General features: G+C 45.1%; 1 non-coding gene across 1 annotated transcript; it reads right to left on the bottom strand.

The window, feature by feature from the left end:
* Window positions 1–294: 294 nt before the first annotated feature.
* On the bottom strand, window positions 295–368 carry TRNAI-AAU. Its single transcript has one exon. It is a non-coding gene; the product is annotated as a tRNA-Ile (tRNA).
* Window positions 369–8521: the final 8153 nt, after the last annotated feature.

The raw sequence follows: 8521 nt of genomic DNA, 5'->3' as shown, positions 1-8521 counted from the left end.
CTTTTAAGTTACAAACGTGTTGATATAAATTCTCATATTCAAATTTTCATCTAATTTTATTATTAATAATCAATATCATAACAATTACAATTATATAAATTTTGAAATTGAAACTTAATTTATATTTTCTATTTGAATTTAAATTGGTATAAGGATCTATAAATTATATTATTTGCTAATTGTGATTTAAAATTATTATAATTAATTCACTGGTCAAAATATTGCTTATAAACAAGCTCAAATTTGGAGTGCATGTATTAATTCAAAAAAAAATTAAAAATAAAATAAAAAAAATGGCCCATGCAGGTCTCGAACCTGCGACCTTCGCGTTATTAGCACGACGCTCTAACCAGCTGAGCTAAAAGGCCGATTGTTGAAGGCGGCATTTACATTTATAATTACCGGAACCACTTTTATATTGGTTCATTTTTATAATTAAAATTATTATTTTATATTCTGTGTTAATCAAACTAAGCTTATTTGTAGATTTCATCATACGAGTCATTGAATTAACTTTTAGTTGATATTCAATTTTCCATATTATTTAAGTTTCATGTTATTTTAAATTTTGTATCGAGTTAAAATAATTTATAAATTATTTTAAATTTAAATAAATATTCAAATGAAATTGATAAATTTATTTAAAATTCACCACCGCTATGTCATGTATATCAATCAGATTGCTTCTTATTAATTAAAATCACTCCATCATTTTATTTAAAAGCGTTTAATGCTGCTATTGTAACAGCCCGGAAACCGAACTGCCACCGGCACTAGGGTCCAGATCGACTTAAGGTCGCCGGGACCCGTAGTAAGCCTGCTATCCTGTCTGTAGACCTGTGAAATCCCATACATGATCACACAATTTCTGTAAAAACATAAAAGTTTTCTTCATTCCAAGGCTTAACCTGTGCATGCACTCTCTCTGAGCTCTACTAATCCCTACTAGAGCTCCTCATGGCTCTAGGCGGATCAAACTCATAATGTTAAGCCTGGTTTTGCTCATAAACATACAAGAATAAGGAAACATATATAAACTGATCATGTGACTCCACAAAGGGATTACAAGTCTTATCAATCAAGCATCATTCTATACATATACACTATCTCTATACAATTACATGTCCACACTAGCTATTACAAAACTCTGTACTCTTCCTGTACCCTGCTGAGTTCTCTCTGACCTCTGAACCTGCACAACTGGAGTTAGGGGAGAGGGATGAGCTACTATAGCCCAGTGAGTAGAATAGTCAAATAACAGGTGATAAAACATGCTCTCATGGAATGCAACATATAAGCACATCACCTCGGCCGGACGGATCAAAAATCCCTCTATCTCATCTGGGGTACCTAAGTACCATGTGCCTGGTCCCCGTAGGGCTGTTCCAGGTCTTTGTGTGCCTGGTCCCCGTAGGGCTGTTCCAGGTCTTTGTGTGCCTGGTCCTCGTAAGGCTGTTCCAGGTCTTTCCTCTGAGGGCTAATGAATCCTCACGAAGTCCGTGCCGTCTCACATAAGCAATGTACAAGGAGCAGTGCCAAGTACAAGGATAAATGCAATGCATCATCTTTGTGTACACTAATGCACTCACCCTATAGCATATTCATGATGCATGAAGCATGATAAAATATTCAGTTCTCATATTAAAACATTAAGTTAAATTCCACTCACATGGTTAGCTCTGAACGGACTCTGCAGGTTCTGACACTGGACTCACTGCTGATTTCCCTGATTTCTCTGGTCCGTACCTACACAGGTGGACTCAAATGAGGGACTAAACTCACTCAAGAACATCTCTAAAAAACTCCCCAAAACCCCTCTAAACAATCCTCAAACCATCACATAAAACATGCAAAAGAAAGCTGGACAGGGCACTTTCGGCGGCAGGTTCGGCGGCCGAAACCCCACTCCAGAGACGAAACTCATGCATGTTCGGCGGCACCTTCGGCGGCCGAAGGTCTCGTCCAGAGACGAAACTCACACACTTTCGGCGGCCAAACTCCCTCTTTCGGCGGCCGAAAGTCTCTTTCTAAACCGAAAGCCTAGCTTTCGGGGGCAACCTTTGGCAGCCGAAACTACCTCCACAAGGGGTTCGGCGGCCGAACCTGGTTTTTGCCCGAAGGGCAGAACCCTGCTCTGTTTTATGCAACCTTTGCCCAAAAACCTACAAACATGCATATCAACTACTCCCAACTAGCATATACACATATATATGCACAAAGGGGTCTAAAACTACCCTAAAACCCCAAACAAACATAGCACATAACACTTAAACATGCTGGAACACCACAAATCACCACAAACCTCACCTAAACCTAAACATGCATACTACCCATACAAACTTCATAAAACCTTTCAAAATCATCAAAGAAGCTCAGGATCTTCACTTACCTCTTAAAGAACTTGAGGATGAAGGATCCTAACGTGGAGATATGAAGAAAAGCTCTTCCAAAGCTCCAAGCTTCAAACCTTGGTTCTTTTGCTCAAAACCTTCATAAGTCACCAAAACTCTTAAAACTCTTGAAAGATTTGATGAAAATCATGGAAAACATGAAAGTCAACGTAGGAGAGGCTGAAACTCACCTCTGGCTGCAAGTGGAGGAGAAATAACCTCCTTCCACCGACCCTTGGCCCTTTTATAGGTGGCTGGCCAGACCACCTTCGGCAGCCGAACGTGAAGCCGCAACCATGCAATGTTCGGCGGCCTAAAGTGACCTTCGGCGGCCGAACCTTTGCATTTCTCTCTTGTTGCCTTTCTTTCAAAACTCAAGTCTTTTAACACTTCAAACCATGAAAACAAGTGAAAATACCTTGGAAAACATATGCAGTACCCTTCTCGAGGGTTCCGACACCCGAGATTCCACCGGACGACAGGAATTCCGATGCCGGACTCGAGCCGGGTATTACATTCTCCCCCCCTTAAGCACATTCGTCCCCGAATGTCCCTAACACAACATAAACACATAGAAAAGGGGAAAAACTAACCTTAAAACAGATATGGGTATTGCTGGAGCATGGACTCTCGAGTCTCCCACGTGCACTCTTCTAGGTTGTGGTGGTTCCACAGAACTTTCACCATTGGTATCTCCTTGTTTCTCAGCTTTCTGATCTGGGTGTCAAGGATCCGCACTGGCTGCTCTACATAGGTGAGATCACTTAAGATTTCCACCTCAGGTTCACTAAGAACCTTCTCTGGATCTGACACAAACTTTCGCAACATAGAAACATGGAATACCGGGTGAATTCTTTCCATCGAAGTCGGTAAATCCAGCTTATACGATACAGGCCCGATCTTCTGCAAGATCTCAAAGGGACCAATGTACCGTGGGGCTAGTTTACCCTTCTTTCCAAACCGAACCACTCCCTTCATCGGAGACACCTTGAGCAATACCATATCCCCCTCCTGGAACGCTATCTGCTTCCTACGGATGTCTGCATAGCTTTTCTGTCTGCTTACAGCTGTTCTGATCCTCTCTCTGATGATAGGCACTAACTTGCTGGTTATCTCAACTAACTCTGGCCCTGCAAGAGTTTTCTCTCCTACCTCTTCCCAGCAAACAGGTGTTCGGCACTTCCTCCCATACAGAGCTTCATAAGGAGCCATCCCTATGCTAGCATGATGGCTGTTGTTGTAGGCAAACTCCACCAGAGGTAGATGCTGCCTCCAAGAACCGCCAAAGTCTAACACACACATTCTCAACATATCTTCAATGGTCTGGATGGTTCTCTCTGACTGACCATCTGTCTGTGGATGGAAAGCAGTGCTGAAATCCAACCTTGTGCCCATTTCATTCTGCAGACTCCGCCAAAACCTGGAGGTGAACTGAGGTCCTCGATCTGATACTATCGACACTGGAACTCCATGCAACCTTACTATCTCGTCTACATACACCTGCGCCAACTTGTCCACAGAGTAGTTACTCCTGACTGGAATGAAGTGAGCAGATTTAGTGAGTCTGTCCACAATCACCCATATGGAGTCTAGTCTGTTAGACGTCGCCGGTAACCCCACTACAAAATCCATAGCTATGTTCTCCCATTTCCATTCTGGAATCGGCAGTGGGTTAAGCATTCCAGCCGGATTCTGGTGCTCTAGCTTCACCCTTTGACATGTCTCGCAGGCTGACACGAACTGTGCCACTTCTCGCTTCATTGCTGGCCACCAATACACCCTTCTCAGATCTTGATACATCTTGGTGGCTCCCGGGTGAATGCTATACCTCGCATTATGAGCTTCTCTCATAATGTCTGCCTTCAAACTGCTATCATCTGGTACACATAACCTCTTACCGTGCCGAAGAATCCCCTCACCGTCAAATCTGAACTCTGAACTGTTGCCAGACTGAACGGTCCTGGCAATCTTCACTAACTCGGGGTCTTCGTGCTGTTTCAGAGCCACTTGCTCTAGAAACACTGGTGTCACTCTCATTTGTGCGATCAAAGCACCTGTACCAGATAACTGCAACTGTAACCCTTCTTCCACAAGCTTGTAGAAATCCTTCACCACCGGTCTTCTCTCTACTGCAATGTGGGATAAACTGCCAAGTGACTTTCGGCTTAAGGCGTCAGCTACAACATTAGCCTTGCCCGGATGATACTGGATCTTACAATCATACTCACTGAGCAATTCTACCCACCGTCTCTGCCTCAAGTTTAGCTCTCTCTGACTTAAGATGTGCTGTAGGCTCTTATGATCCGTATAGATCTCACACTTTACCCCATAGAGGTAATGCCTCCACATCTTAAGTGCAAAGATAACAGCTGCCATCTCAAGATCGTGTGTCGGGTAATTCAGCTCGTGCTTCTTCAGCTGTCTAGAAGCATAAGCTATCACTCTGTCATTCTGCATCAACACACAACCTAATCCCACTCGGGATGCATCACAGAACACTGTGAAATCTTCATCACTGATCGGCAGAGCTAACACCGGTGCTGAAGTTAACCGTCTCTTCAACTCTGCAAAACTCTCCTCACAATCCTCCGACCATATGAACTTTTGATTCTTTCTGGTCAGTCTGGTCATAGGAGCAGCTATCTTCGAGAAGTCCTGAACAAACCTCCGATAGTAGCCTGCCAAACCCAGAAAACTCTTGATTTCGGTCACTGTAGTGGGTGTAGGCCAATTGGCTACTGCCTCTACCTTTTTGGGATCAACTGCTATACCTTCCTCTGATACAACATGTCCCAAAAAGGAAATGCTCCTTAGCCAGAACTCGCACTTGGAGAACTTGGCATACAAGCCATGCTCTCTCAAGGTTTGCAGCACTATCCGCAGATGCTGGGCATGGTCCTCTGCATTCCTAAAGTACACCAAGATATCATCAATAAAGACGATCACAAAACGATCCAAGTACTCCCGGAAAACCCTGTTCATGAGATCCATGAATGCTGCAGGGGCGTTAGTCAACCCGAACGGCATCACAAGGAACTCATAATGCCCATATCTGGTGCTGAAAGCAGTCTTGGATACATCTCCTTCCCTGATCTTCAACTGGTGGTATCCGGATCTCAGATCTATTTTAGAAAAACAACCTGCTCCTGCCAACTGGTCGAATAGATCATCGATCCTGGGTAAAGGATACTTGTTTTTGATAGTGACTTTGTTCAACTGTCTGTAGTCGACACAAAGTCTCAGAGGTCCATCCTTCTTTCTGACAAATAATACTGGAGCACCCCAGGGTGAGGTACTCGGGCGGATGAAACCCTTAGCTACCAAATCCTGTAACTGCTCTTTCAACTCTCGCAACTCTGCTGGTGCCATCCTGTAGGGAGGAATAGAGATCGGTCTGGCATTGGGCATCAACTCAATCTCGAACTCTATTTCCCTATCCGGTGGCAACCCTGGAAGTTCTTCAGGAAACAAATCTGGGAAGTCTCTCACAACTGGTACTGAGGATGGTTCCCTAACCTGACTGTCTAGCTCTCTCACATAAGCTAGGAACCCCTGACACCCCTTCCTTAACATCCTACGAGCCTGGAGGGCTGATATCAAACCCCTAGGTGTCCCTCTCCTGTCTCCTCTGAAGACACACTCTGACCCATCCTGGTCTCTGACACTGACTACCTTGTCTCTACAGTTCAGGGTAGCATCATACGTAGATAACCAATCCATCCCTAGAATGACATCAAAATCTGTCAACTCTAGAACCACCAGGTCAGCTGGAAGGTATCTACCCTCTATGCACACTGGACTGAACCGACAGACTGACTCTGCCAAAGATGGATCACATTTGGGTCCACTGACCCATAGAGGACACTCTAACTCAGACACTATCAGGCCCAACCTCTCTGCAGCTCTAGAAGAAATGAAAGAGTGAGAAGCACCGGGGTCCATTAAAGCATACACCTCTGAACACCCAATGATGAGATTACCTGACACCACCGTGTTCGACGTGTCTGCCTCCTGCTGAGTCAGGGTGAAAATCCGTGCTGGGACTGACGGACCTGCACCTCGGGAACCCATCCCTGATGAAGAGGCTGCCCCTCTTCCTCTTCCTCTGCCACTGCTTGGTGGTATGGCTGAAGCTACTGGCTGTACTACACTGCCCGAACTCATCTGCTGGGATGGTGCAACCAAAGTCGCCTGAGGACATTCCCGTGCATAATGTCCCTCTTGCCCACATCTATAGCAGGCTGTGGATCCCAACTGACAAGCTCCTCTATGCTGTTTGCCACACCTCTTGCACACTGGAAAATCTGCGCCAGAACTGGAGCCACTACTCATTCCCAGACCCGACTTAAGCCTGTTCCAGAACCTGCCTCTCTTTCCTCTGAATTTCTCCCATCTCTTCTTACTTGCACTTGTAGTACTCTGTGAGGAGGAACCGGGTTTAACACCAGAAGACTGTGCCTTGACTACACCTTGACTTATGGCACTGGCCTCCATCTTTCTAGCAGCATCCACAATAGAGTGGAAACTTTCTTTTTCCGCATGAAGAATCAAAGAGAAATACCTGGGATGAAGCCTTGTGGCATATCTCTTTGTCTTCTTCTGATCTGTATCATATGCCTGACCGACATATGGCAACAATTCCAGGAACTTATCTGTATATTCATCAACGCTCATCTCCTCCGTCTGTCGCAACTGCTCAAACTCCACAACCTTTAGTTCCCTAGAACTGTCAGGAAAAGCCCATCCAGCAAATTCATTGGCCAACTCATCCCATGTCATACTCTCCAGTCTCGGGTCCACATAGTTCTTGAACCATTCTCTAGCTTTCTTGCACTTTAAAGTGAACCCTGCCATCTCAATGGCTCTACCATCATCTGCTCCCAACTCACTTGTTATCATTCTGACTGCACTGAGATACTCAAAGGGATCATCTCCTGTATTGAATTTAGGAGCATCCAACTTTAAGTACTCGGTCATCTTCACCTTACTTCCCCCTGACGAACTGGGTTGTTGTGCTTCCACAACAGGGGCTACTGGTTCAGGAGGTGGTGGTGGAGGAATTGGTTCCCTCACTTCAGGCTGTACTGGACTTGGATGAACAGGTGGGGGTGGATACATGTGATATGATGGATAAAAGGAAGGATAGGGCATATATGGCATGTAGGGTGGATATGGAGCAAAGCTGGAGTAATCCGACGTGCCTCCCATCGGATACTCTGGGCCCTGTGGAAAGGGTGGATAGCCAAACCCTGAGGCCTGAACGCCTCCTTGGGACTCCCCCATACCTTCTTCTGACCTTCCTACACCCATGCTTACATCTCTACTCTGATCCTCTTCCATCACACCTCTTTCTGCTACTGACCTTCCCCCTCTGCTTACTCCTCTTCTGCTCTCGTCAGAAGACCTTCTAGGGTCTCGTGACGTTCCTTCCCTGCTTGACCTGTGCGATATTGCCCTTGGCAAGGCAGGTGGACGAGCAGCTGTACCCTCACTTACAGGTGGGACTCCAGTCAATCTCGCGGATCGACGAGTTCCTCGCATCTTTACTCTCTGGAAAACAACAAATCACATAACGCATAAGCAACACATCAAAAACATGCACATGCATAACTCATGGCATTGCACATCAGCATAACATCCTATCCTCGTGGACATATTTTCCTATGATGCTTGACCTGATAAACCTCTCTATGAGCCCAACTCTCTCTCTAGGTCCGACCATGTGAACCTAGGGCTCTGATACCAATCTGTAACAGCCCGGAAACCGAACTGCCACCGGCACTAGGGTTCAGATCGACTTAAGGTCGCCGGGACCCGTAGTAAGCCTGCTATCCTGTCTGTAGACCTGTGAAATCCCATACATGATCACACAATTTCTGTAAAAACATAAAAGTTTTCTTCATTCCAAGGCTTAACCTGTGCATGCACTCTCTCTGAGCTCTACTAATCCCTACTAGAGCTCCTCATGGTTCTAGGCGGATCAAACTCATAATGTTAAGCCTGGTTTTGCTCATAAACATACAAGAATAAGGAAACATATATAAACTGATCATGTGACTCCACAAAGGGATTACAAGTCTTATCAATCAAGCATCATTCTATACATATACACTATCTCTATACAATTACAT

This window comes from Manihot esculenta, chromosome 16 (genome assembly GCF_001659605.2).
Source record: "Manihot esculenta cultivar AM560-2 chromosome 16, M.esculenta_v8, whole genome shotgun sequence".
Taxonomy (NCBI): domain Eukaryota; kingdom Viridiplantae; phylum Streptophyta; class Magnoliopsida; order Malpighiales; family Euphorbiaceae; genus Manihot; species Manihot esculenta.
This window is presented reverse-complemented; position numbering and strand designations above follow the sequence as displayed.